The 27,019-nt window shown below is 36.6% G+C and overlaps 1 long non-coding RNA gene across 1 annotated transcript in view; it reads left to right on the forward strand.

The window, feature by feature from the left end:
- LOC140164466 (uncharacterized) overlaps window positions 1-19,932 on the forward strand; it is a 38,997-nt gene extending 19,065 nt beyond the window's left edge. The window contains exons 3-4 of the long non-coding RNA XR_011860530.1: window positions 17,259-17,420; window positions 18,405-19,932. This is a non-coding gene — a long non-coding RNA (uncharacterized lncRNA). The remainder of the gene's footprint in view (window positions 1-17,258; window positions 17,421-18,404) is intronic.
- Window positions 19,933-27,019: the final 7,087 nt, after the last annotated feature.

Here is a 27,019-nt window from a genome sequence, read left to right on the forward strand (position 1 = left end):
GCGTAATATTAAAGGGACAGTTGAACGCAGATCCCAATGCTGTATAAAAGCTGCCGAGCATGGAATTACATTTTTCATATCAGATACAGTTTTGGGCAGGTTAAATCCCCCTTTTATCGATTTTATGTATTCAAAACAAATCCTGTCATGAGCATCGAGGTGTGCGTGCAAACCACGCATTTTCACAGTTGTTGTAAATTTGTTGTTTTGTCTTTTGGCGGGAATTTATTAACAAAGCTGTGAAAAGTGGCACGGTGCACTAAGTCAAATTTATAAGTAGGTTGAAACGTTTGCCCAATTGGAGGAGATAAAACATGTTTCAATCAGTCAGGACAATGAGTGTCTGACCTGTCGGACATTTAACGTAATTTTCAACCTAATACAAACACATTGTAAATATCGTAAGAGAGTGTCTAATGGATCGACAGATTATGTTTATAAAGAATTGGGTTTTTAGGGCAAGCTACACGTATGGCTGGATAGAATATGCGCAAGATATACACTGTGGGGTTACATTAGGTCATGTAAATAACACACTATATCTTATTGGATTGTAAAATATAGCCACACATTAATCTCCCATATTTCTAGGTCTGGGTGGTAACTTTAGGGATCGGTCATTTTAAATTCATGGTTTGTCGACGACTATAGTAAGAAATGCAGTTGATGCGAAGACGCGAAGAATATGGAATGTTATTGCTCAAAAATATTTTGAATTTGTATACTAAAAGTATTTAAAAGGAACCCAATGAAATTAAACCTTTAAAAGGGAAGGTTTTTGGGGCATTAAAAACTCTAGGAATTAATGCTCGGTTAATCATGTTAAAAATAATGGTACTATATTTGCTTTAATTTAGTTTCATGTATCATTTTTATGTAAAGTCAATATGCATGGTATATGATATGATTTATTTCAAGATCTTCTCCAAAGATGAATCTTTGGATCATGATTTCCTTCTATTTGGGGCTTGTAAAAGCATCCGCATCATACACATTTGTGACCGTACACGACGAATGAGCTGTAAATTCCTCCCCCGGTCAATTTTGTTTTATTTCGTGTTTAGAAAATATGTATCATAAGCTTTAAAATGGTATTTGACTTCAAACGATATCCAGTAGCGGGGTTATGCTTTGTTGAACTTCGCTCCTTCAACAAAATGGTACCTTTTTCGTTTCTACATGTGTCTCTTTTTCCACATTGCTGGTAATAAATATCAAACAGTCATAATTGGCGGTCATTGAACCCACCACTTGAACAGGATTTAATAGCCAAAGCAAACAAAGACCAGAGCTATGAAGAATTCTATAGACATCCAAGGTAGAAGCTTACATGTATTATCCTCTTCAACAATAGGATTATTGATTGGTTTAAAAGGTGTTTGACTATGATCTAATGAGATATTTGTCGAGCTTGAGGTACCGATGAATACGACCTTCGTGCATATAGCCCTAAATTTTACACTGTAACTCAGAATACAATTTAGGACATTTACGGCTCATGCGTGCTGTACGGTCACATTTATAGCTTTGTTGCAGTTTGTCCTAAACCAAGACGCGACATCAACTTGTTAAAGGCATATTATAACATTTGCTGAGGAAGACGCCCTCACTGAATTTTTAAAATTCCTTTTTACACGATTAAATTGTACTTTATTAAACCAATATACCCTGCAAAAATCAAGACTCTAGGTGCTGTAGTTTTGTCAAAATCCGAGATTTTGAATAAAACGCCGGAACCGGCGCTTTATTATTACGATGGAATTATTAGTCGAACGCATACACGATGTTCATAACACACAGTACGGTACACGGCGTGCGGGACGGTGATATACACAACAAAGGGTCGTACCACAACATGACCGAAGGAGTGGTACGTATTGGCGACATGTGCGCTGGTAGTAAATTCCAATTTTCTTTGCTTTGCCGTAGTTGTTCGGCTCAAAAATAAAAGGGATATATCTGACAGTAAAAGCTAACATTTTATGGCAAAGAAATGATAATCTATTTTGTTTGAAAATGTTATAATATGGCTTTAATGCTATTCCATTTTAAATCCATACACCCCTACGGATGACGTGACCTGATCTTCAAAAGGGGTTACCTGAGTGCCTCCATTTGAAATATCACCCCCTGTATGTGAGATTAAGGTCCTGTCTGGGGATATGCATTTTCAACTGGGATACTCCAATCCAACCCCTTCTCGAGACACTGACGCACTCCTAACCATGTCTTAATGTCACATTTCACATTATCAAGGAATAATCTAGTAAATCACATTCGTTATTTCCTCTTTTTCATGTAAATTATGTATCTGTTAAAACGGGTCAAGTCACATAATAACATTTTGAGAAATAATGTCAAAATCCAAGTACCTGATAAGAATAGCAAACAACAAGAAGGGGTTATGCAAACACACAACACATAAAATACTCTTAAACATATACCAAACGCGGAATGTTAGAGAAATGATTTATATTTGCGTGATTCTGTATATTATAAAAACAAATATTTCAACATTTACTCATGTGTCTTTCGTGATAGAGTATCTTAAACCTTTGTATGGGTGCTACCGAGGACTTCTTATGACCCGAATACAGTCATGTCTTTCTTATGTAAACTATCCCCTATTTTCCACACTTACGTTTATCCTTACATTATTTCGAGCATTAATCATGATGAACATTTATCATAGCTATTTGCAATAGAAACGTGTTAACCAAAATTCGGACAGGAGGTTTTCGGTAAGCAAGCATGAAAATCAGAAAAGGTTATGAAAAATTTATGTTCTTCAGTGCAGTCAATAAGTTCGTAGAGTAAGGTATTTTACTTTGTCACGGGGTAATGAATTTGGATTCATTTGTTCTTTCATAACAGAACTTATGAGTAAGAGTATAATAGAAGGAGAGCGTGGCCTAGCGGTTAAGGCATAGGACTGTGAACCCAAGGGTCAAGGGTTCGAATCCCAGGTCCGGCTCTTTGTGTCCTTGAGCAAGACACTTCACTTTACTTGCTTAGTGCTTCGGAGGGCACTTTAAGCTGTCTGTCCCGTGTACATGCATATTTTCTCACATTAATGTAGTGTGCACGTTAAAGAACGTCACAGGCTATTCGAAAAGAGCAGGGGATCATCCCGGTCATGTTGATTGTACTTCAAAAATACACTCATCTACTCTAGGTTCCAGAGTAAAAAATAAGTACAGCTTGTCTGTACGCAGTACGACAATACTCATACATATGAGGGAGGCACTTATAAGGAAGAAGAATAGGCCTACCTCCCTTAAATCACAGGTACAACCAGAATTGAACACATATAATTGTGGAATTCGTTCGTGACAAAGGAGGACTGAAATGAGGTCCTTACCACTAATGAAAAGGTATATAACATATGTGAAAGTGTTTTCAATAAATCAATTGACATTTGTGTATTTCAGCCTATAGTCTTCTGGATGGGGGTCCCAGAATCTTTGTGCACCAGATATAAAACAGATCACAGAAGCATCTGGATTATCCACCCCTGCAGAAGATCACCACCATTGCGCAAGGTCGTCATGCATATTTTCTGAGATTCAAGGGCAGTCTTGATCATGTTGATGTTTGATAAAAGTACAATTATAGGCATAGGCCTACATCAGCACTAAGCCATCAAATGAAGAAAGTTGGTGGTTGAAGTGATGCTGTTCTCTGATTCTGTGCGCTGTTCTCAATTCAGCAAGTTGTCATTCGTGACAGATGCTTCAAGTAACTCAGCAACCATCTTGCAGTCCAGACATGACTTCATTGAAACCTATTTTAGAATTTGATGTCCTCCCTTCATAATATCAGGTTTGCTGGTGATCAATGTTGGTGAACATTTACTGAAGAGTGAAGAGTGCATGGCTGATAAAGCATTCGGAAGCTTGTTCTATGTTCTTATTGATTGTCTCGTTTGCACTCTTATTCACGGTTGTTTGATGTATATAGAATTGGCTTCATTATTAACTAAATGCAAACTATAGATGGCGCTGTTCATCCCAAATCATATTTCTTAATTGGCAAGGGGTAGGTGATTAATACTGCATTTAAAACAGATGGAATAGGTGAAACAAGCAGCAAAGAAATTTTATAAACATATTCCATCAAAAAAGAAAAGAAATTGTTTGTCATAAAAGCTTGAAAGAGTAATTTTTAGTAACTAAATAGCGCCACCAATTTTGTCATAAATAGATACATTTTATATCCAAAAAGCTTTAAAATGTGCTGTAAAAGTGAATAATTTTGTAAAAGAGAGGAAATTTTAAGTTGAAAATGACTTAAAAGCATCTGTATACATTAGCATGATATCGCTTTTTGCTGTTTAAGCCTAAAATTGGGTTGTACATGATATTTTGTTTGAAAAACTGATAAATGATCACATCAAACAGCTGTGTATTGCAAAAAAGGGAAAATTTTGGATTGATGAATGAGGGTCTTCTCCGGGACCACTCCAAAGAAGAAGTGAATTTTCATACCTTTTAGAATACAAATATTATGGGTCAACTTCAAGATTCAATGTTTGAAAAGAAGTGCAAGTGTTAACTATTATCAATTGAACTTCAATTCCATGATAAAGAGTGCTATTTTAATAGAGACTTTCTCATTTTGTAACTCGTTGAGCATGAGAGTAGAGTTGACCATGTTTTATTTTTCTAATCATGCTAAACATGCTAATGTGTGTGAAATTTCACTCTTTTTCCCGAAGTGGCCCTCAGATCACTCCAAAAGAGCGGATTTTCACTCTTTACATTTAGAGATTAGAATACAACAAACGACTAGCACAAACAAGCAAGCATGTTGGAAGACAAAGTAGGAGGATAGTAGCTGATAGTTGAACTTTGAGAAACAGATGTGTCCTCCTAGCTCATCCACACACCCGTAGGCAATCACAGGCACAGGTGACAAGACTTTACAAGCGTCTTTTCAAGTCATTTATTTCTATGGAGATTTGTGTCAAAATCCTAATGTCAAATTCCTACAAAGTGCACTTTACCTTGGAGTGACATACCGGAGTAAATGATGATCCCTATTGGTATTGCATAGGTGATCAAAGCTACCATCTAATTTGCCGGAGAATGGTTATGACTCTCTGGTGGTGTGTGAATTTGATTGGAAGCCTTATGAGCCACATAGACCCACTTTTAAGGTCATAGGCCACTATTATCATGACCTATTTACTGGTTCTTCATCAAGTTTATGTAACTTTTAAGTTTGCATAACGTGCCGATTCCTATAGAGTAGATAGATGACAGGGAAAGTGTACAGACAGCAAGATAATTAAAGCTACCAGTTATGTTCACCCCTATATATCCTAAACAACGACAGGTATGTTAAAATTATGTTGAAATCGGTTGAACGGGGATCCAAAACCCCACCAAGGAAGGAACAAAACCGCATCTAAAGTTTATAATCCATAGAATCACGATGACCCACGTTCTCTTACAAACTTTAAAAACCTATAATGTATAACCTGGTAGGCATTTGAAAATCAGGCATAGGACTTCAGAACAAGAACTTGAGGTAAATTTTACCCAGGAAAGGCGTAGTAACGAGGACTTCCAAAGATGGGTTGAAATAGAAGCAAAAAGGAAATTTCATTTGGTCTCAGGTGTCGTGAAATTCCGCCAAATATCACAATATTATTGATTCATGCGGACAGGCCTTGCCTCACACTACCTTGTTCCTACACGAACAAGGAAGCACAATGTCCTAATAGCTGTCTCCCGTCATAAATGAGGAAAGAGTTTTGAGAAGTCTTCAAATAGTAGTGTCAGAGGACGTGTATCGAAGTCATTGGGATCATTCCTAGCCAATGCGCAACATTTGTCAGCTAATGCCTATAGTATTTGCTGTTTCTGCAAAGTTCTTCATCTTGCAAATGCTGTGGACAAATGTCACCCAAGTTGGTCAATAGGACTATTGGGTGGTGCCCAAAGAAGCGGTAATCATTGTGATACGCATACTGATGCGTGGCCGAAGTCGTAACCACCCTGTTGGCTAGCTGTAGTGTTATTAAAAACATATTTATAATAAATAACCTGTTAAAGTAGCGCTTCGAATATCAAAACCTGTGAACATATTCAGAAAACTTGAGGTAAATGCTATCCAGGAAAGGCGTGTAACGAGGACTTCAAAAGATGGGTTGAAATAGAAGCAAGAAGGAAATTTCATTTGGTCTCAGGTGTCGTGAAATTCCGCCAAATATCACAATATTATTGATTCATGCGGACAGGTCTTGCCTCACACTACCTTGTTCCTACACGAACAAGGAAGCACAATGTCCTAATAGCTGTCTCCCGTCATAAATGAGGAAAGAGTTTTGAGAAGTCTTCAAATAGTGGTTTTACTGGGGGAGAGTTTTATGATAAATGACTACAATGACCTGCGATATAAAACAACCAGCAACTTCACAAAAGTCATCCTGCCCGACTCTATAAGTATCATGATGTATAGCGACTCACGGGAAAGGAACTGAAATGTTTCATCATGTTCAAGGGTTATTCATGTAGCAGTTCCAAGCTAGAAAAAAGAGGGCGCATATCACACCAAATGGTAAACAGTTGGTAAATGGGAATTGAAGTCAACTTTTTTTTTTGTGGCATACAAAGTTACAAACATTACACAGTAAAGTGTCCACTCCCCGATACAATTTCTCCCCTGATAGCTCCTGATTTTCTCTATGCCTTCTACAAGATATTGATGTATTTCTAAATGTGTATCATGTTTTTGTCTTATTAATTTATTACGATGATTGGTGAATAAAATTGAATATTGAATTGAATTGCATAAATAGAGGGGTATCAAAAGTATTGGGACCAAACAGTTTCCAGTGATTTTGTACGAGGCTGACGTACCTAATGGACATACAAATTTGGAGATAATTATAAAATTATTTATCAAAATCTATCAATTCTATTTTCAAAAGGATTCAATATTGCAAGAAGCATTTTAACGCATTAACCAAACAGTAACTAAATAACCGATGTGGCTGAGGAATATGTCAGCTATCACATACTTTTTGAATATTGACAATAACTGCTCCGTTTTTGAAATAAAAGAATTAACGAAATTACCTTATTTTCAATCCGTTCCATCTATAGGCCTATATGACAATAGACGACCGGCCGTACGCTGATGATGCACAGCATGCAGTGCTTAGCACTCCGAATAGGCCTACAGATCATCGATGGATATTTTGATCCGTTTCGTAAAATATACTTTCAAAAACGGTGTGGTTAATTGTCAAAATTCAAAAAGTATGTGAAAGCTGATTTATTCCTAAACCACGCCGATTTATTAGTTATTTTTAGTTGTGGCGTTAAAATACCCAAACAATTCAGTTTCCGACGATGCAGTTCTTTCAGGGACATCCTGTATGACATACCAGGTACCCTCACCCAAGCATCGTTCCAAAAATTAATTATTACGTTATTCAGTTACTAAAAATAGTATTATGTAAAGCATAGACCATTCACTTACGACCACTATAATGTTTCAACCAAACGGGAAAACAAAGAAATGTATCCGTCTATACTGAAACGCAATCATCAAAGTCAAACATCATAAATGTTGAACTTCTGTGCTTCAGTTCGTTTAAAAAAAAAAAAAAACATATCTACTCATAACAAGAGTAGCATGTTGAAATCCCTGGGTAACAGTTATGAACAGTCGTATGTTTTAAATGTCATTTCATATCTATAATGTCATACTGTTTTCTATGTGTTCCATCATTAATGTTTCCACACATACACAGGTGTTACATTCAAGAGCGACACCAAGAAGAAACCGACAAAACGTTTCTATACACTCGACTCTCCCAAAGACAAAGTTCGGACAAGTATATGAACACTAACGAAGACATGACCTGACCTTATGTATTCTATGACCTAAACATCATCTCTTTATGAAGAAAAATACACTTACGCTTACGAATAACAGAATTTTACCTCGTGAAAATGAGGCAATTTGATTTAGCCTCGTTCATAACCTTGTTACCTACGTGTCTCGTTGAAGCACCAAGTTGCCCCCTCCATCACCTCCTTATGAAGCGGAACCCTACCGACTCGCCCCTTTTCATTAGCCCGCAGTGACCTTATAGATGCAGTTTGTGAGGACGGCATCTTTGGTTTACTTTATCAAATGTTTTATGTTATGTGAGGTTGAAGACAGATATACGTTGTAATGAATGTCTTGAGAGTTTACCTGAACGAGGCCATTGGATGTGACAAGAGGAGCATGTTGCTGATGACCTTGATGTTGTTGAATTAGACTTGCAATGAACTGATGAGGGCATCTGTCGTGAGCAATGAGCATGGCATGGTCATTTAGATGTCGTCAATTCTTGTTTCTCCTTCGTCATGTTCGTCTTCCCTGTTCCGTTTCTTCCATTTTTATACTCCTTAATTAAATATGTATGGGTATAGGCTATAATCATTGTTTTGGCAAAAGACATCGAGCTGTATGAATCCAATCAATCGAACACAACACGTCAGTTCAATGTATCATGGCTTTTCGTTGAGGACCTCTATCCCGGGCCTCTATCACGTTTTTTTTGCCCAAAATGTATCATTCAACAATTAAACATTGCAGAAACAACATTGTAAACGTACATGCAGCTTTTATCATTGTGTTTAATTTTAAGATCTAGGCCCGGGATCTAGGCCTATATTGTATACGAAAAGTAAAAGTAACGTGGATTATTTTTTGTTTGTTTGGGTTTTTTTAAGGGGGGAGCTTATTATATATACTTATAAGTCCATTGTGTTTTCGACGGTCGTTTAAGTAATGCAGTCTACTGTATACATGGACGTATCCCTGGGACTGAGGGCCCCGATCACCAAAGGCCAAAAAAGATCCAATTTGCGAGCGTATACCGAGCGAAATGAAAAAAAAAGCGAGTCAAAATTTGCCCATTTGCAAGCGTAGCGATCGAAATAATTTAGGTTCTTTCTTGGTCAAAAACGTCCAACATTTTGTGAAAAGGTCCACTTTTGGGGAAAAGGGTTCACTTTTTCAAAGCCTGACTACGCCCCTGCTTCTGTATAAATCGAATACACAGTTTTCATGACAATGATATGATGATGAACTAAATAAACATCTCAAAAAAAGTAACTGATCCCCCTTAAATAATGACCATTATTCAAAAACGGGTGATTGTATTACAAATCTGTAAATGCGCAGAAATAAATTCTGCTTCCAACGCATTTTACAGATTTTGCAATACAATAGCCCCTTTTTGAATAATGGCCATTATTTAAGAGGGGTTAGTTACTTTTTTGAGATGTTTATACCCGACCATGACAATGACTACCATCTCACCATTGTCTTATCATCGACATTGCCAGCAGTTTAAATGCTCAGCTCAAACCAGTAACATGAAAACAATGAGACAGATCATCTTTGGACAGATTGAAAAATCACTTGAGCCTAAAGCTTGATGCATAGTGATATATGGGCAGGCTAAAATAATGTTTGCTTTATCATGCTTACTGAGCATTGAAATCTTCCAATAAGTGCAACAACCTATGACAATTTAGTTCAGGTGAACTTATAACTAGCTAGTGGTAAAATGAATATTTACCCACAATCCATTGTGACACTTGACATAAAATTGAATACTGCCATTTGAGGGTTAAGTTGTGATGCAAAGAAAACATGGAACGGTAAACTGATAATTTGGGACATTTGTTTATATGGTTTGCATCTATTGTCTGAGACCGTCCAGTGTCATAAATTTGGTCAAATTGTATGTATTGTAGTATCATTGTAATTCAAATATCCAAATAGTGAGAAGAAGATGTTTTCCGAAGAATAGGGTCTAGTATAATAGATGTGTATCCATGGTACAGTAATGATAATTTGAAACTCGTTTATATGCTTGGAATCTATTGTATACGGTCCGACAAAAAATATGAGGAATGATCACGTATGTGTCATCCACATAACGGAGCCACATGTAGAGTGACAAATAATTAATTGAAATAAATATTCCAGATCCTTTCGACTCTCATAGATTCAGTAGCATAACCAAGATTGTGTTCTGAAGGGAGCCTGGGGAGAAATTTGACTTTCAGGGTGGGCACAAATTTGACAAATATTGTCAAAAAAGGCCTCAAAATCTAAAACATTCCGGCGGCCATCCCACAGGTGGCGTAGGGGAAAGAGGGGAAGAAGCAGGATATTCCACAGATATTGATTTTGCCCCCTCCCCCGGCAAGGCACTGTCCAGATTGCATGTTTTCCAGCGATGGACGACGGGAAGACTTATATCACCTCTATATAACTGACAATCATTTGCCCAGATTGTAATATCCGTGGTTTGTCGATCACTTCCATCCCTGGTCAGGTCTCAATGAGATATTGCGGTCATTGGCTAATCCCGTATGGAAATTGATCCATGATATTTGCAGTGATCAATGGCTTTGGACATGAACATGATACGGAGAATGCAAGCTGAAGGTCGATGTGATTTATATAAAAAATGTGTCATTTTGCCGAAAAGTGGGGGGAGGGGGAGACGTATCCCCCAGCTGTCCCCCGCCTCCCCGAAATTGACACCCATGCATGTATTCGTGTGGATCTTTGCTCATCATTTGGTTAATCATGTTCAACAAATAACGAAATAAATAAGTTGTAAAAAATCAATAAATAAAGAGGCCTCCAAACGGATAAATAATTATTAATTAATTAAAATTAATAAGTTATACCTTTTAGTTTAATAAAGGGCAATTTAACAAACTGATACGCAAAACGTACCGGTATACCTACTCGTACATCATGTGTATACATCATGTGTACATTTTTCATGTTAAACTGTTCCGAACTTCCGAATAGCCCCCCCCCCCCAAAAAAATCAAATTTTAGGTGGATGAAGTCCACTTCCTGTGCAATTAGTGCTGTATTTTTCTGGAACATAGAGTACGTAGTGCCTGGTGCTTGTATAGAATATAATTTAACACAATTTATAAACAATATAATATATTGAAATGTGCAAATGAATGGGTTGTTCCAATTTAATTCCCTAGTAACAATAGCTGGTTATCATCAACATCAAATCGACCTGATTCAGGTTAACCGTCATTGCCATACGTGTTAACATGCTTGAGCTCAGGGGAGGGATTTGAAATTGAAACAGTTCTTGAAATATTTTCCATTTCATTATGTGTTTATGTTTTATATTAATATTGGTAACAATAGAAATTGCTTTATTGAGTCAATGAGTGATGATATAAACATTAAGGAAAAGAGTTACCAGTGAACATGGTGAAAGGTGCAATATGCAGTATTTGCTTTTTCATACCGTATAGCCTAAAGGTCATAGATGCATTACTAAAGTGTTGAGAAGAGTGTTTAAAGTTTAAACACCGTAATTATACAGTGTACTGAAATGAATTGCCCAAGATTAGTTCGAAGATCTTTTATAATAAATTTCCATATGGGTGTACCAAAAAAACGGGCCTTGATGAAATCCGTAATATTGTAAACAGGTTCAATTATAACTATTAAGAACTGTGTGTTGTTTTATAGGCTACCTGAGACAAAAATACCTTTTTTCACTCAGGTTTATACATTATATCTATACGCTGTTAAAATTTAATTAGTCATAAAAGGGTCTAATTAAAGATATAATTTTGTTATTCAAGAAAAATCATGCTGAAAAGTGAAATTATGTTTTTGTAATGCACTAAATGCTATATAGCAGTAATAGCATTTCACATTAATTTGCATCATTTCAACATATTTTCATGACTTATAATATTCAATTTTAAATATTAAAATAATTAGAAAACCAGGCTGGTATAGCACACAGTATTTTAAACTGACATTGAAAAAAGATGATAGCCGACGCCAATATGAATTTATGATCTAGGTATAAATGTTGTTTGGTATACCATGTTTTGTGTCAACCCTATAGACAATTTATATAATAACGACATTTCGATGATTGAAACCCAGGTTCCAATCCATAACAAGGTGTTGAGCAATACACACCCCATTGAAATGCGACAAGATTGTACTGTAGTAATCGATTGCAGGATTCAAAATATTTTCCGCCTGGTGTTAACGTCAGTGTCAAGACATTTTAAGGGGTCGGATAGCAACGTTTACGCAGTATTTTTGTGGGGCATGCATGAGTGCGCATCAGACATATTACGAAAAGACCTACAAATTTTAGGTCTTTTTGAGGAAAAATGTAGGCCTATCTTCAATACAAAAGGTCCACATTTTCCAATGATGAACGGCTTTTCCTCCCAGCTACATATACTTTAAGTATATCATTTATAGACTCATAAAGTTTTTAATAATTTGCCATAAAATTTATATTATATCGTGAATTTCAAAAAATAAACATTATTTTGATATCAGAAGGACATTCTTCGTATATTGAGAATGCTATTCGATATGCTTGATGTGCTCCCATGTTCCCACAAAAAGTATTGTGCAAACGTTGCTATCCGATCCCTTAAATACTAAGTATTTTAACAAAAATATGTACTAGTAAAAATTGTCACTTTACACTGAAAACGATTTGAAACAATTATTATAATGCGTACGGTCCCCTATTGACTTACATCATCTAAACAGGTTTTCTCTAGATTCGGGTTTAATTTAGCCAATTTGGTTCAAAAGGCATGTGGCAGGTGTTGTGTCTGATGAAATTCAACTTCAAGTCGGAAATCAGGCGTAAAATGTGTGCAAGATGTGGTAAATTTACACTAATAGGTCTATGTGGAATTAACATGAAGGGGCCTGCGGAAGGAGTGTTTGCCCTGTCACGCAACCCGGCGGGTCTTGGTGTAGATTTGTAGGGGCAATTACGGTGAAAGGCATGTATTGTGAGTTACCGTGAAAGCATGCATGCAAACTACTTGTCATGAAAAAAAGATAAATGATCAGGTTTAATTGGGTATCATTTAAATTGATTTGAAAATGTCAACTCATTTGTAATATTATATCTAAAGGATTACGGTTTGAATTACTAGTACAATGAGAATTAATTTTTTGACGGTGTTAATATTTTTGTTGAAAATAGTGTTAATTGTTTGCAATGTCATATTGCTTTACGTGTAAAGGTGTAAAGCCCAGATGTAAGTACTTGCAGATCAAAAAGATATTAAATATTTTTGATTTCTTTTTATAATCGACGAATTAACCTCATTTATTTTTATTTGCTTCCTTGTTTAAATCTCAACGGTCAACTATCTGTTCTTCTTAATTTTCCCAATATAGAGATGGTGCATGGACTCGAGCATTTAATAAAATTAATATTCAAAATGAAATATGACCCGAGTAATTATTTATATTTTCTCTCCAATCCGAATATGGGTTCCATTTCTTCTTGCCATGACTTTTATCCATGAATTGAAATATAAAATGTGGAATATATAAAATTATAGAATTAGGCCTATATTATACCTTTTGAAATACAAAATCATGAATATAAAATATAAAAAGCCCCCTGATATTTTACAATTTGACGAATTTTTTCCATCGAAAATATCCCTTCATATTTTTGCCAGATCGCAAATGGTGAACTTGCAAAAATGACAAAGCACATTTATGTTCATGTGAAATGTCGTTATCACCTTTAAAAATGACATTTGACCCCGAGTCGAAGGTCAAACAATTGATACTTCCTCAAGTTTGTTCGGTTTTCAAATAAAAGTGATATATGTTCTCAATTTTAATTGCCCAGAAACATAATTCATGTCCGTTACATTAATGTGTTGTTTATCATGTTTGACTCGACCATGTGTCCATGTCCCGTAGTAGGCTATTCCAAAATAAGAATTGCACCCCCTGAAGGAGTGTAGATTACACCCGGAGATTCCTACAAATAGGCATGATAGGGCCTATTTGCCACAGAATCTAACCCGGGAATAAATGTTTTTATTTGTTCAAGAATCCCCCCCCCAATTATGCCCTCATTTTATCCAAAATTATTTTGTGAATCTTTCACACCAAAGGACCAAACTCCTCGGCCAAACTCATCCCGAGAAGAGCCCCAAAGCCGGGCATGCCGCACCAAAGAGTAAGACTCGAATTCTGGTATGGCCCTGGGGGGCACTCCAACTTTGGAGGTGACGCGTATGTAGGGCTGTTAAGACCCCCTTTTCAGCGTCGCTGTCACCGTGCCAAAGACCCCATATTTTTTAACGAACACGTGCTCTGTCACCCGAAGACCCCCTATTTTTTCATTTGATCTGTCATTGCACCCAAAGACCCTTACAAGTTCAATTTGAACAGCAACTTTCATTTATCACTGATTTTGTTACTTATTTTGAAAAAACAAACAAAGAAATTTGAAGCCATTTAGACTGACTAGAAATTCAATTTTCAAGGTTTCTGTGGCGCTGTTTCGGCTCTCACCCAAAGATTCCATTTAAAAAAAAGGCCGAAAAAGGGTCATGTTCTCACCCAATGACCCCATATTTTTTACATTTTGCTCTCACCGAATGCCAAAATTCATGCTCTCACCCAATGACCCCATATTTTTTACATTTTGCTCTCACCGTATGCCCAATAGTGCGAAAGTGTCAGCCCTACACCTATATCCATTTCATATTGAAGTGCCCCCCGGGGGGCATGGCACTACAAATAATGAAATTATAAATAACCTGAATCATGAGGGAGGACGTATATTTCATAGAATAGCACAGTGACTGACTTTGGGAGTGAACCAACCAGACAAGGCCATGCATATGCATGCTGTTGCAGAGCTGGCCATATACAATAATGCAAAAATAATCAAATTAACGAATTTTAATAAACTAAGTGAATAATGTGTTTGTTTTCTTATTGCTTTTCAATAACTACTTATTAATAATCCAATAGATAATTTCAATTTTTCAAATAAGTTAAAACATTTAAGATAGGCCTAGAAGGAGCAATATGATATACGAGAGTTGATCATATCAATCATCACCTATTGTGCGAGTCCTGCTGATGCATGAAAACAAACTATTTCGTATGCGTTTAACGAAATTATCGTTAACTCGGTGTAATCGACAACTTTTCTTGAAATCTTGAAATCATTTTAGTGTTTCTTAATCATGCTAATTAATAATATGTGATATTTTATGCTAATATAAACACCAAATTACACGTCCAATATTATAGTTTCGTAACATACACGGCAGTTGCAGGCCAATATAAGTCATTACAGATGCATTGTTGAAAAATTATAGTTTGTTAATTATTATCCCCTTTTGTTGTTTTATTTGCGTCATAAATGGACACGAATGTTGTTTCAAGTGATGTATATTGATATGAATTTTGTCTCCAGAATTTTGTCATAATATAGGCCTACATTATGGACCACAATGGCCTCATCTTATTGGCATAGTTCAATAACCTCAATCAAACAATCATAGTACAAAATTTGGCTTCAAGTTGCAGAGTACGAGTTTTTGTACCTAAATTTTCAAAGGTCATTCAATGAATGTATACAAATGTATTGGAGTTGAAGAACCGTGTCCTGATAGATGAGCATGCTGTGAATCCTATATAATCAGGCTGCTGGGACCGGCCAGGCCATGGTTTTGCTCGACCGATCTATCCAAATACTGTTCCACTACACGTATGGCCCCTTGAACTTCAAACAAAATAAAGCACATTTTGTTCACACTAAAATAATTTATGAAATCATTAACTCTATGGACGTAAATGTGTCTCTCATCATGAGAGTGTTGTTATTAGTTACTCCTGTTGTTTATTTTATATACAAATGAGTTTCCGATGATACTCGGTCTCTTGTTGAAATCTTGTTACTAACCAATGACATGGTGTTATGCTTCTTCATCAAGTATCGTCGTTGACAAACAATAATTGATATCATTTGATTGTAATGTCAGTGGAAATAGTAGTACACATTTGAAATTAAAGGCATATTCAGCGATTTTGTTCCTAAGAATCATCAAAATTCATTTTTGCACCTTTGTTAGTGTCATATAGATGTGCTAATTAGTTCATTTTACATGAACTATAGAGAAATTAGCTACATTGTGCTTTAGCTTCGGCCATAAACCTTTTATCCTTCACGAAAAGGCTAAAACTAAGTAGCAGCAGCCTCACATGCTTTTAAGACAACAAATTCAAATAAAATAAAATTATTGATGGGTAGCAATAAACGAAATATATCCGTATTGACTGTTTCATGTTTCATTTTCTAAAGAAAAAAGAGAATTGGGTGTCTTTTTTCAGTAATTCTTGTTCAAGCTATTTGTTTACTTCTCTGTTTAGTTTTGTTTCAAATAGGCTATAGTATTATTATTCCCTTACACTAAAGAGCATACATTATATCGTCGAAGTTTAAAGTATATAAGGGCCTTTACACGCACCTAATTACATGCGTAGCAATCCACGAACGCAGATTGAGATTTCGTCAACACATAACGCTCTTAGAGTACTAGGGTTAGGGTTAGTGCAAAATTAGTGTTAGGGTAGGTTGTAACTTGTTCAGCTCCGTGGGTGCTATGTGTTGACGATATCTCACTTTTGCAGCCACATACACATCACACTTGGAAGCGCATCTCCCCAGTCTAAATTGTGCCGTGACCTCAAACAAGGTCAAGTCATTTTAAAAGCACGTTTGCACTTGGGAGTCAATGACTATAACATTGAGGGAGACCTCGCTCGATTTGAATATTTCAATATAATGTCAGAAATCACATATGCAGGCATGAACCAAAGTTGTAGCGTTGACAGATAAAAGCAACGAAAAGACGATTTGAATTAGAAAGAAATGTGTTTGTAGGGTGTTGATGTCGGTAGGTTAGAATCCCAAAGATGTGATGGCGGCGTTGAGAAACATATCCCCACCCGACTCGTGTTTATGACTTGTATCAATCTGCATTGATATTTATTGCATGAGATGATAGGATATGGGAATCATGGTGGCCTTGTATTTGACCATGGATCAGTCATGTGTCATGGAGTTATGTTTTCATATCTTTGTTTATATGTTGAGTTTTTAGCATGTTTAGTGAAACTTTGAGGAAAGAAAACTTCACGGCATCCGATGACCTCAGATGTCCTGCGGAAAGTTTTCATCGACTCCTATAGAGTTTGGTGGATTTCTTTACTCATCAGTGGGGCGATTTTTCTTTACCCCCTCCTCCCGGAAATCAAATGGTACTCGTCTAACGTAAACGCTCACCCATGGATTATACAGTTTGTGTTAAAAATCAAAATACGCCAAATATTTATGTTGGATTTTTTTCTCTCTCTCTCCTTTTTCTTCACAGAATAAAAACTATACCAACAATGGCCAATTGGCCATTGACCAACGCCAGAATCCATATCGGATAAATAGGGGGATGGAAGATGTTAAAGCCTAAGGAGCCGTGAGCATTTAGTCATCGTCTATGGAGAATGCTAAAGCAATTGAGTGCATCAACATGATCAAGGTAATGGCAATGAATAGGCTCTTCCAGTTGAAATCCATACACCCCCTATGGACGATATGACTTTAATCTTCCACACTTCATGAGAAACGATGCACTCCCTTTATGCATATCAATATACAAGATAGGCCTACGAACACCAAACAGAGGTCTATTAAAGTATTATGGTGCCTATATAAAAATAAAAGTAGATGAAATCAATGAATTATCCATTGATGTATTATATTTTATGTTAAGTAAAGTTGAATTTCGAAAAGAAAATTAGATTGAAAATATTTAGGCTATAGCCGAATGGTTTGAGTTCCTGTTAAATCGCTTAACACATTATGTACATAAATACGCCCCCATTGTCATGATCGCAGCAATAAGCATGACAAGCAAAGACAATGTTCAATGAAATCTGACAAAGAAATCTGATCATGTTACCCGGGCATAACCGTATAGAATTTCCAGATTTCATGTGTACTTTTTGGACTGTATTAACATTTGGTTCCAATCTCATGAATTCCACCTAAGAAATCACTTCTATTATACCACAGATTTGGTTTAAAACTTTTTTTTTATGTTTCTGTGTTTTTTATTTTTACAAGAAATCACACAAAAAAGAATTACATTGTAGCGTATGCACACGTTTTTGTTGTAGTACCGTATAACTGACGTGAGTATAGTCCCACCTTCGAGTAAAATTTTAAGTTATTTATTTTTTTCGGCTTCGGAGTGTCCCTGGACCTAGACCTAAATGCTAGGATCATTCATGGTTGAGTTTAAAAAAAAATATTGTAGGCCTATGCATTTTGAAATCATTAGGGCCTAATAGAGTATGACATGAGTACAAATTTATTCAAAACACTTTTTTTTTTAAATTCGAGTATAGTCCCACCCCCCCACCCCAATTTTGAAAAATGTTCACCCATAAACGGGGTGGGACTATACTCGCGTCAGGATTATTACATTTTCTTGTTTGTTTGTTTGTTTTTCTCTCGCCAGAAACACCTTGAGTGGTCATTGGACATACATAAAAGGGCATGAGTTTTAAAGACGACATGAATAATAAGCCTTACTTCTACCACCCGGCCACGATCTGTGCCTCTCCATACGTGATTTTGAATTACTTAGGCTACGAAGAACTGAGCAAGTATTGGCGTATGAACATGAAATCGCAATTATACGCAGCAGACTGAAGCTTTTATTCATCTATTGTGTCCGATTTGAGCGTTGACATATTAGAAAATGTTGCTCATCAATGTTTATGAAATCGGTGCGATTGACAAGGCACCAATTAATCGAATTTATTAATGAGTGTTTGTATTCATACATTGGGCGTATCGAGTTGTATCGTCAGGTCTTAGCGTGTTCATTCATAATTTTATTCAAATTAGACGCACAAACCACTTGGAGTGCCGCATGGAATTACATAGAAGATAACTCAATAAGCCCAATCGGCATTGGAAGTTTGCAATGCATTGTAGGACAGTTTTTTGCAGTTTTAGGACACTTTGTCCTTTGACCTTTCAGAAAATTCAGAAATATTGTGTTTTTGTACGTACAAAATATAATCTAAAATGTTTTACAATATTTAAAACAATAGAAAAAATATTAGTATTTTATAAATTAATTATTTGGTATTTTTAATGATCAAAATTGTGACAATAATAAGAAAATTAATAATAATTACGTCAATTTCCCCAAAACTGCTCTCAAAAACCGGAAGTTATAATGGCGATTGGGCTTATTGGGGTGTGTAAGAATGTTACCACTTTCTCAAGTGATTCGCTTACACACATGACGTCTTTGTGGTTACTTATTGATACTCGCCTGTTGTATAAAGCGTTAATTTGCTGTCGGGTTAGTTACCAATTTAGTGTTGGAACTCATTTGTTCGAAACAATGGTACCATTTTTATTGAATAGCCTGTCGGCAAATCAAATCGGCTTCAAAGGAATAATGCGTTATGTAATCTATTGCTCTCCATTTTTATATAACCTCCTTGGTTATACGTGTACCTCACATCCTACCGGTATTTTGGTATACAGATATTATCATAAACACCTTATACCAAGAAGTAATTACCCCCAAAGACCGAATTAAAAAGACTAGTTTGCGACTGACGTCAGGGCAAAGGCGCGTCGTGATTGGTTGTTGACCTGCGCAAGACGACATTTTAGGTCAAGTTAACAGGATGCCAAACGCAAACTAGTCGTTTTAATTCGGTCGTGAATTATAATGAATAACCAATACTCCAAAACGGTTGATATGCCGAATATGGGATATGCAGTCGAAGTAGAATTTATTTCTGCGGATTACGAGTCACCTCATTTGTTGCAATGATCCCAATATTGATGCCGCAGCAAATATTTAAATGAACGCAACTCAAGATAATGAAAGTTGCAGTAAAATCATATTGCCTTGTATTCAGTATCCATTGAAGGAAATCTGTTCAGCTCTCATTGGATTATCCTTTTTGTTTCATGCATTTCAATTGGATCAAATACTAGTGTGTGATAATGAATAACAATTGTCAAGGACACGGTGGCTCAGTGGTTACGGCCTTGGACTCATAATCTGAGAGCTTGCTCGACGTGCGTGGGTTCGAATCCCCGTCCCACCACCGTGTTGCGCCCTTGGGCAAGGCGCTTTGCCTCGCTTGCCTCACCCCACCCAGGTGCAATGGGAAGCTGTTAGGGGTAGTCACAGTCGTTGTACTGATGGACCCTGCGCCACTTGTAGGCTGCAAACGTGGTTCCGACATATTCTAATGACGGCGGAATAAATGTAAAGCGCTTAGAGGCTGTTTACGGCATAAAGCGCTATATAAATGTCTACATTTATTTTTATTTATTTATTTTATTATTCACATCAGTGATCATTATTCACGTAATGTCAAATTGAAATATGAAGATTTCAATATTTTTTCTGACCAACAAGGTCATATAAATGGCCTACAATTGCAAAGTATCTTTTTAGTGGTAGAAAGCTAGATTTAAATTTTCCGGATAGGAGGTCTTGGTCTTCCACTTCTTATGACCATCTTTGTCCCAGAAAACATTCAGCTTGTAATGTTCTAATATGGGAATAATGGTATTAAGTAAACAATGACCAGTGATGTGAATAATGACATTTTGTATAAATAGATTATCCCATATGGGCTACAGACCTCCTCCAAATTCACGAAACAGGAATTTTGCCGCGACTTTTAAATCTTGGGTTACTTTCAATTAAATGTACGCTGCGACATCAATATCGGGACCATTGCAACAAATAAGGTGTTATAATGCACAGAAATCAATTTTGCTTCGAATGCATATCCCAAATTTGGCATACTTTATCCGTTTTGGGATAATGGTCATTCATTAAGGGCTGTATAATTATAACTTTTCGGCAGATGTTTTTATTTTGAAGAGATGTATAATTTTAAAATACATGATATATACACATTATGTACGTATTTCTTTTTATAAAGCGGCATGTTAGGCATAATGTTGACTAATTTGTCGCTGCATTTTCTTACACAAATTAAAATGAAAGAAAAAACAATTACAGAGTTGAACTTATACGCCAATTTGAGCTTCTTATTTGATCCATCAAACTAACTCGTACCCCCATTCCATGTATCATTAACAATGTGCATGTTGAGGACATTACAATGGATTCCAGACATCTAGGTCAGCTTGCAACATTAATTGTGCATGTGGTTTTGCTTTTGTTAGTGCTATATAAGATTCGAAATTACTTTGTTTCAAAGGGTCCCCATGTTGAAAGCATCCAGCAAAGGGAAACACCAGTCGATCCAGTAAAAAAATGCGATGAACATGATGAAGTAAACTTACAAAAGGGTGCATGCCGCACATGTTGTTTCTATCACAACGTCCCATTACCACAAGAGCATTTTTGATAACAGGTTTTAAAAGAAGTTGGTTGAGAAGCAAAGCACCTTTCGGCAATAACAAGTAAATTAATGTTGGTACATGAAAATTGGTCATGACGGTTGACATAAGAAGAAGACATTGAGTTCTATCAGGATATCCACGGTGAAGGAGCACACCATTTGGTCAGTCCATTACGGGGAATTATAGCGCAGCGAAATGCTCATTGTAGCTCATTTACTGCGTGAATCTCCACACTCCGAGTCAAATTAATACCAGATGAGAATTGATGAAGATCCATGTTTAACGTGATCAATTCAAAGTTCATCCGTTTGTTCTTTCTTTCTCTTGTTTCCTGAACTCATTTGAAAGTTCTGGTCAATCCGGCAATTAAGGGCTAATCACCTTTTAAATTTGGCGTCGTATGTTGTCGATTGAGTTTGAGGTAGTGAAGTGTGGAAATAAGAGATTTGCAATATTGTGTTTCTCATCTGCTGGACTTGTGCGGTGTTCTTTTAAGTGTCTTAACAAATTTGGTTGATGCAATGGAATTAATGTATGTACAATGTGAATTTTATATATCAAGGTCAGTTCTTGTATTATGTTCAAACGGATACGACCGGTGTATTGTTTAACTTTAAGTGCAAATTTTAAATACGCGTATAGTTAGGTTTACATACTCGGATTTTGTTTTGCTTTGCTTTCTTTTGACAATATTCATCAAAAAGAGAGGAAAAAAGCAGACACTCTCCACAAAAACAACATATTGGTCGATCTTATAATAATAATACACATTTTGTACAGCCACCTGTATCAGTAATATAGTTGCTCAAAGTAGACACACGTAGGGCCATAGCGCGCCACGGGATATTACCTGCAACCTTTCCGTGCCCATAATGTGCTTTCTTATGATGACGCAATCACATCACGTGGGATACTTGCGCTGGCAGTTATTGCTGCTGTAGTTTTTTATGACTTTTGGGCTGTTAGGGTTAATGAAGCAGATTACCAAGGGCTTGAACCAAGCCAGTGTCATCACGTATTCTCAATATGGAAAAACCAACATCGGTTACATGCTTTACTCCAGCGGACAGAATAACCAGTACTACTATCACATGCTCATTATCACGTGATACAAACTATCCTGCCCATTTTGTTCGTAACTTCATATCCAGTGCTTGAAGGGCAGAAACTGCAAAAACAACAACAAGATATTCGGTGCTGACAGTGTTTGTGACCATATCTGAGATATTTTATGACAAATAACATAGAAGAGTGACCCATGCATTAGGCAGTGTCTATTAGGTTTTATTTGGGGTTAAAGATCATTAAGGGGTCACTTCCGGTCCGAGACGAAATACTTCACTCTTCTGCCACAAACAACAGGCAGATGATGCGACTCGCACACATGCATTGACATCAGCGCAGGCCTTGTCTTTTGGGGCGAGTGAGAGTGATCACTCGCTATCATTCGCCTAAAATGAAGCTGAGGAGAGCTTTTTATCACTCGCCTACATTTGGTGTAATACTAATAAAAGTGATTAAAATTACTCGCCTACAGCTCACCTGACAAGTTTTGAGAAGAATGATTTGTCACTCGCCAGCAATTTTCAAAAGACAAGGTCTGTCAGCGAGTGTCTTATGGGATGTTCAGAGATTTAGGGACAGAGGTCATGGCTGTGTCCGTGGTCTTATGATGAGACCTCAGCTTCATCTAGTTATTCCTCATTCTTAAATCTTGGGGAGATCCTGAATAAGATCATTTAAATAGCAAAGTATGTACAATATCTTGAGTTTTGAATTATGTTTCCCAATTCCCCAACATAAAATTATTGTAGATTCGAATTATTACTTTGTTTAGTAGAATGTAATTGTCACAAAATGTAAGGCACAAAATAAACACATATAGAATAACAGAACTTTGACTCTATAGTGAAATGTAATTCTGCTATCTACTGAAGATACAAATTGAATCCAAAATGTATTTTGACATATCATTGGGAATGAATATGAAGTGACTTTTGATTAATCGATTGGTTGACCTCTTTGATCGATCGATTGGTTGATTGATTAACTGATTGATTGATTGACAATCTATGCTCTATTGATTGATTTATTGATTCGTTCGTTCATTCATTCACCATTTAGTATGATATCACCGTTTCATCAAGTGTTGCAATTCTATTTATACTTTTATATAGGCGTACGTTAGACCAACAATTTAGCAGTTATGAGGCCAAAAAGTTGCCATAGATCCAGGGTTAACGGACCAAATTCCTTGTCCCGTCAGTGACACGAAAGGGTTGCGACAAGGACGCATGCATGCGAGGTGCTCCACACGCACACACTGAATACGTTCTATATTGCACAATAGAGAGCTTGCGATTTCTAAACGTACCTATCATACGCCCGTGCATCTATACTATATAAATACCGTCACATGAGAGTGACTTTGAATAGATCTGATTGAATAGATGCACGGGCGTATGATACGTACGTTTGGAAATCGCAAGCTCTCTAAATATCTTATTATTTTACTTCCACACTCTCATTGAATCGATCGATACTCACCAACGTACTCCTCACAAGATGAAAAGTAAGCTGCCAATTTAAAAACAACAGTTGCGGTGTAACCTTACTACTACTATTTTAGTAACTTACACAGATTTGGAAGTCACAAAATTGCGAGATACTCGCCAACTTACTCAAAAGATTAAAGTAAGTTGCCGAGTAAATAACAATTAATAGCTCTTACTAGTACTATTAGTGGTCTAGTAACTTAACACCGATTTGGAAGTCACAAAATGCGAGATACTTCTACTAGACTAGCTTATTCCGGATTGGTACACATAGCGGTTTAGAGCTCTAAATGAACATGATGAAGAGGGAGCATATCTGATAGTGACATGATGAAAACTGAACATTTTTTTTATGGGAAAGATATAATTTTTAGGAAATCTTACAACATTGCTTTGACAATGGTGTTTGTTGTTGTTGTTGTTGTTGTTGTTGTTGTTGTTTGTTGTTTTTCGCCCGTATGATTCTAAATATTGGTGTGCCTCCGAGAAGACCTGAAATTCATTTTTGGAGATGAGAAATGCACGTGTAAAATGTCCCCGCTTTTTCGGCTTAGTGCTTTCACATTAATAACTTCTTTGTGATCCAGAACACGCCATATGACCAACACATGCAGATGAGGAACCTCTTACAGATATTCATCTGGCAAAAGTATTTCACCTCTTTTCTTTAACATAAACAACCAGGACGACAATTATTAAAATATCATCACTATCTAATGAATGCCATACAATTGGGCTTGAATGAAAAACATGGGTAGAGCATTTATTTATAATGGGGTATCTTATTTATTTCATTTAGTGGTAGCGTAATTGAGTTTCACACTCTGTGATTAGTAATGTATGGAGCAGGAGGCGACAAGCGCTTTTCTGGAGACGATGTCAATGTTAATTTTCTAGTTTTATTAACAAAGTACCTTCCTTCCTTATGTAATATAAAAAATGCCATGTATGTTTGCTGTGAAGAGATAAAAATCTTTGTAAGATGCCGAAACTTATAAATCAAGTCTTGTTTTTTATAATAGTTGCACTTTCAATGTCAGAATATTAATGCAATTATGAGCAAATAAAAACAAAACAGACAAGTGATGGACTCTTTTTGCAGCTTCAAACTTAATTTTGCGTATTCGCCTTTAGACATTAACAGGATGGCATATTTTAAGTCTGTTTTGGACGAATGGAGCTTCATATTCACATGCATGTCCAGTATAGAGTTTCTTGTGCCGGTAGTTAGCTGTTTGCTGTTGCGGTTTCGTCTTCTTTTCTCGAAGTTCATAATCTTTTTCCTCTTTTTTCATTATCAGCTTTTTCGTCTTCCTGACTTGATGTTCATCTTCATCTTCTGCTTCTTCATCAGCTTCCTCCTCGCTCCTCATCCTCCTACTCCTCTTCCTCCTCCTCCTCTTCCTCCTCGCTCCTCCTACTCCTTTTCCTCCTCCTCCTTCTCCTCTTCCTCCTCCTCCTCCTCCTCCTCTTCTTCCTCCTCCTCCTCCTCTTCCTCCTCCTCCTCCTACTCCTCCTCCTCCACCTCCTCCTCCTCCTCCTATCCATGTTTTGTCAAGAAGCGGTCAATTTTCTTGACTTTTGTTTAACTATGTCTTGAATTAAATTTTGGAGGAAATTCAAGAGTAACCAAAATGAAGAGAAAGTCAAGAAATTGGCCATTTCTTGACATAACATGGACTTTTGGACTTCCTAGTGCCCTCTTCTTCTAGATGTAAATTTTCACCTTCTGCTGCGGTTTTTTTTTTCAATTTCTTCTTCTTTTTCATCCTTTTCTCAGTTTCATCTATTCCTGCTTCATTATTTTATGCCCAAATTGCCATATTTTCCTTGTTTTTGCTATATTAGTATCTCGTAATTATTTGTTATCTTAAATGACAAAACATAATTGGACATGTATTGGCAAATCTGAGACCGAAACACCTCTTGCGTTCCTTCTTAGCTGAAGACTTTTATTTAATCACCTCTACAAAATAATACGTTTTGCTAGCGGCGTATATAATAATCCAAACAACTGTCGGAACGACGGATTTTGTGATTACTTCATAAGGAAGCTTTTGAAAGATCTGTCATAACATTGTGCTATCAGTATCAGTAGAGAAGACAACTCTCGACGAACCACTTTACCAAAAGACAAACGAATAGATGCCTAAAAACAGGCGAGTGTGATGGTAGGAGCTACATTAGCCATTTAACTAAATAATTCAAAGAAGCCAATAATACTTTTACATTATATTTTACGGTTCTTGAGTTAAGGCCAACAATATATCAAAACTACAGTCATGACAGTTTTGGGCGTTTTCCCTCTTAACTGACTCTTAACTTCTTGACTTTACCTCCCAAGAACAGTCATACGTGGAAATGACATACCAATCCTCTTATTCCTCTTCCTCCCTTTCATTATCATCTTTTTCTTCTTGGCATGATGTTCACATTCAGCTTCTTCATCAACTTCCGCCTCCTCTTTCTCCTCCTCTGCTTATTTTCTTGATGAACATCTTCAACATCTGCTAAACATGCTAAAATGACAAAACATAATTGGACATGTATTTGGCAAACCTGAGACCGAAACACCTCTTGCGTTCCTTATTACCTGAAGACTTTTATTTAATCACGTCTACAAAATAATACGTTTTGCTAGCGGAGCAATGGATTTTGCGATTACTTCATAAGGAAGCCTTTTGAAAGATCTGTCATAACATTGTGATATCAGTCCTATTCGAGAAGACAACTCTCGACGAACCACTTTACCAAAGGACAAGCAACACGAGTGAACGTCTTTAAAAGGACGCGTGGGATGACTGAAGCTATATTGGGCTATTCCAAAAAATAGATGCAAACCCACCATAGAAGAGTTTGGATTTCCGAACTTTTTGTCCAGTCGTGACTGTTGGAAATCCAGACTTATAAAGTGTCCAAAGGCGACAAAATCCAGCAGAATATAGTTCAAAATCGGAAATCCTCAATTTCAGAGCTCATTTAGGATATTTCCGTGATTTTTCATCCATTTAATTGCATTTCCAAGCTTTTTCCAGTATACTAGTAACTTTGGCAACTGGAATTCCAGTCATTTTCAGAAAGCTAACTTGGAAATCCAGACATTTCTTTTTTTGAAAAGTTACTCTTCTGTAGGGGGGGTGCACTTTTTTTCTTTTTTCTT

This window comes from Amphiura filiformis, chromosome 11, assembly GCF_039555335.1.
Source record: "Amphiura filiformis chromosome 11, Afil_fr2py, whole genome shotgun sequence".
NCBI classification, from domain to species: domain Eukaryota; kingdom Metazoa; phylum Echinodermata; class Ophiuroidea; order Amphilepidida; family Amphiuridae; genus Amphiura; species Amphiura filiformis.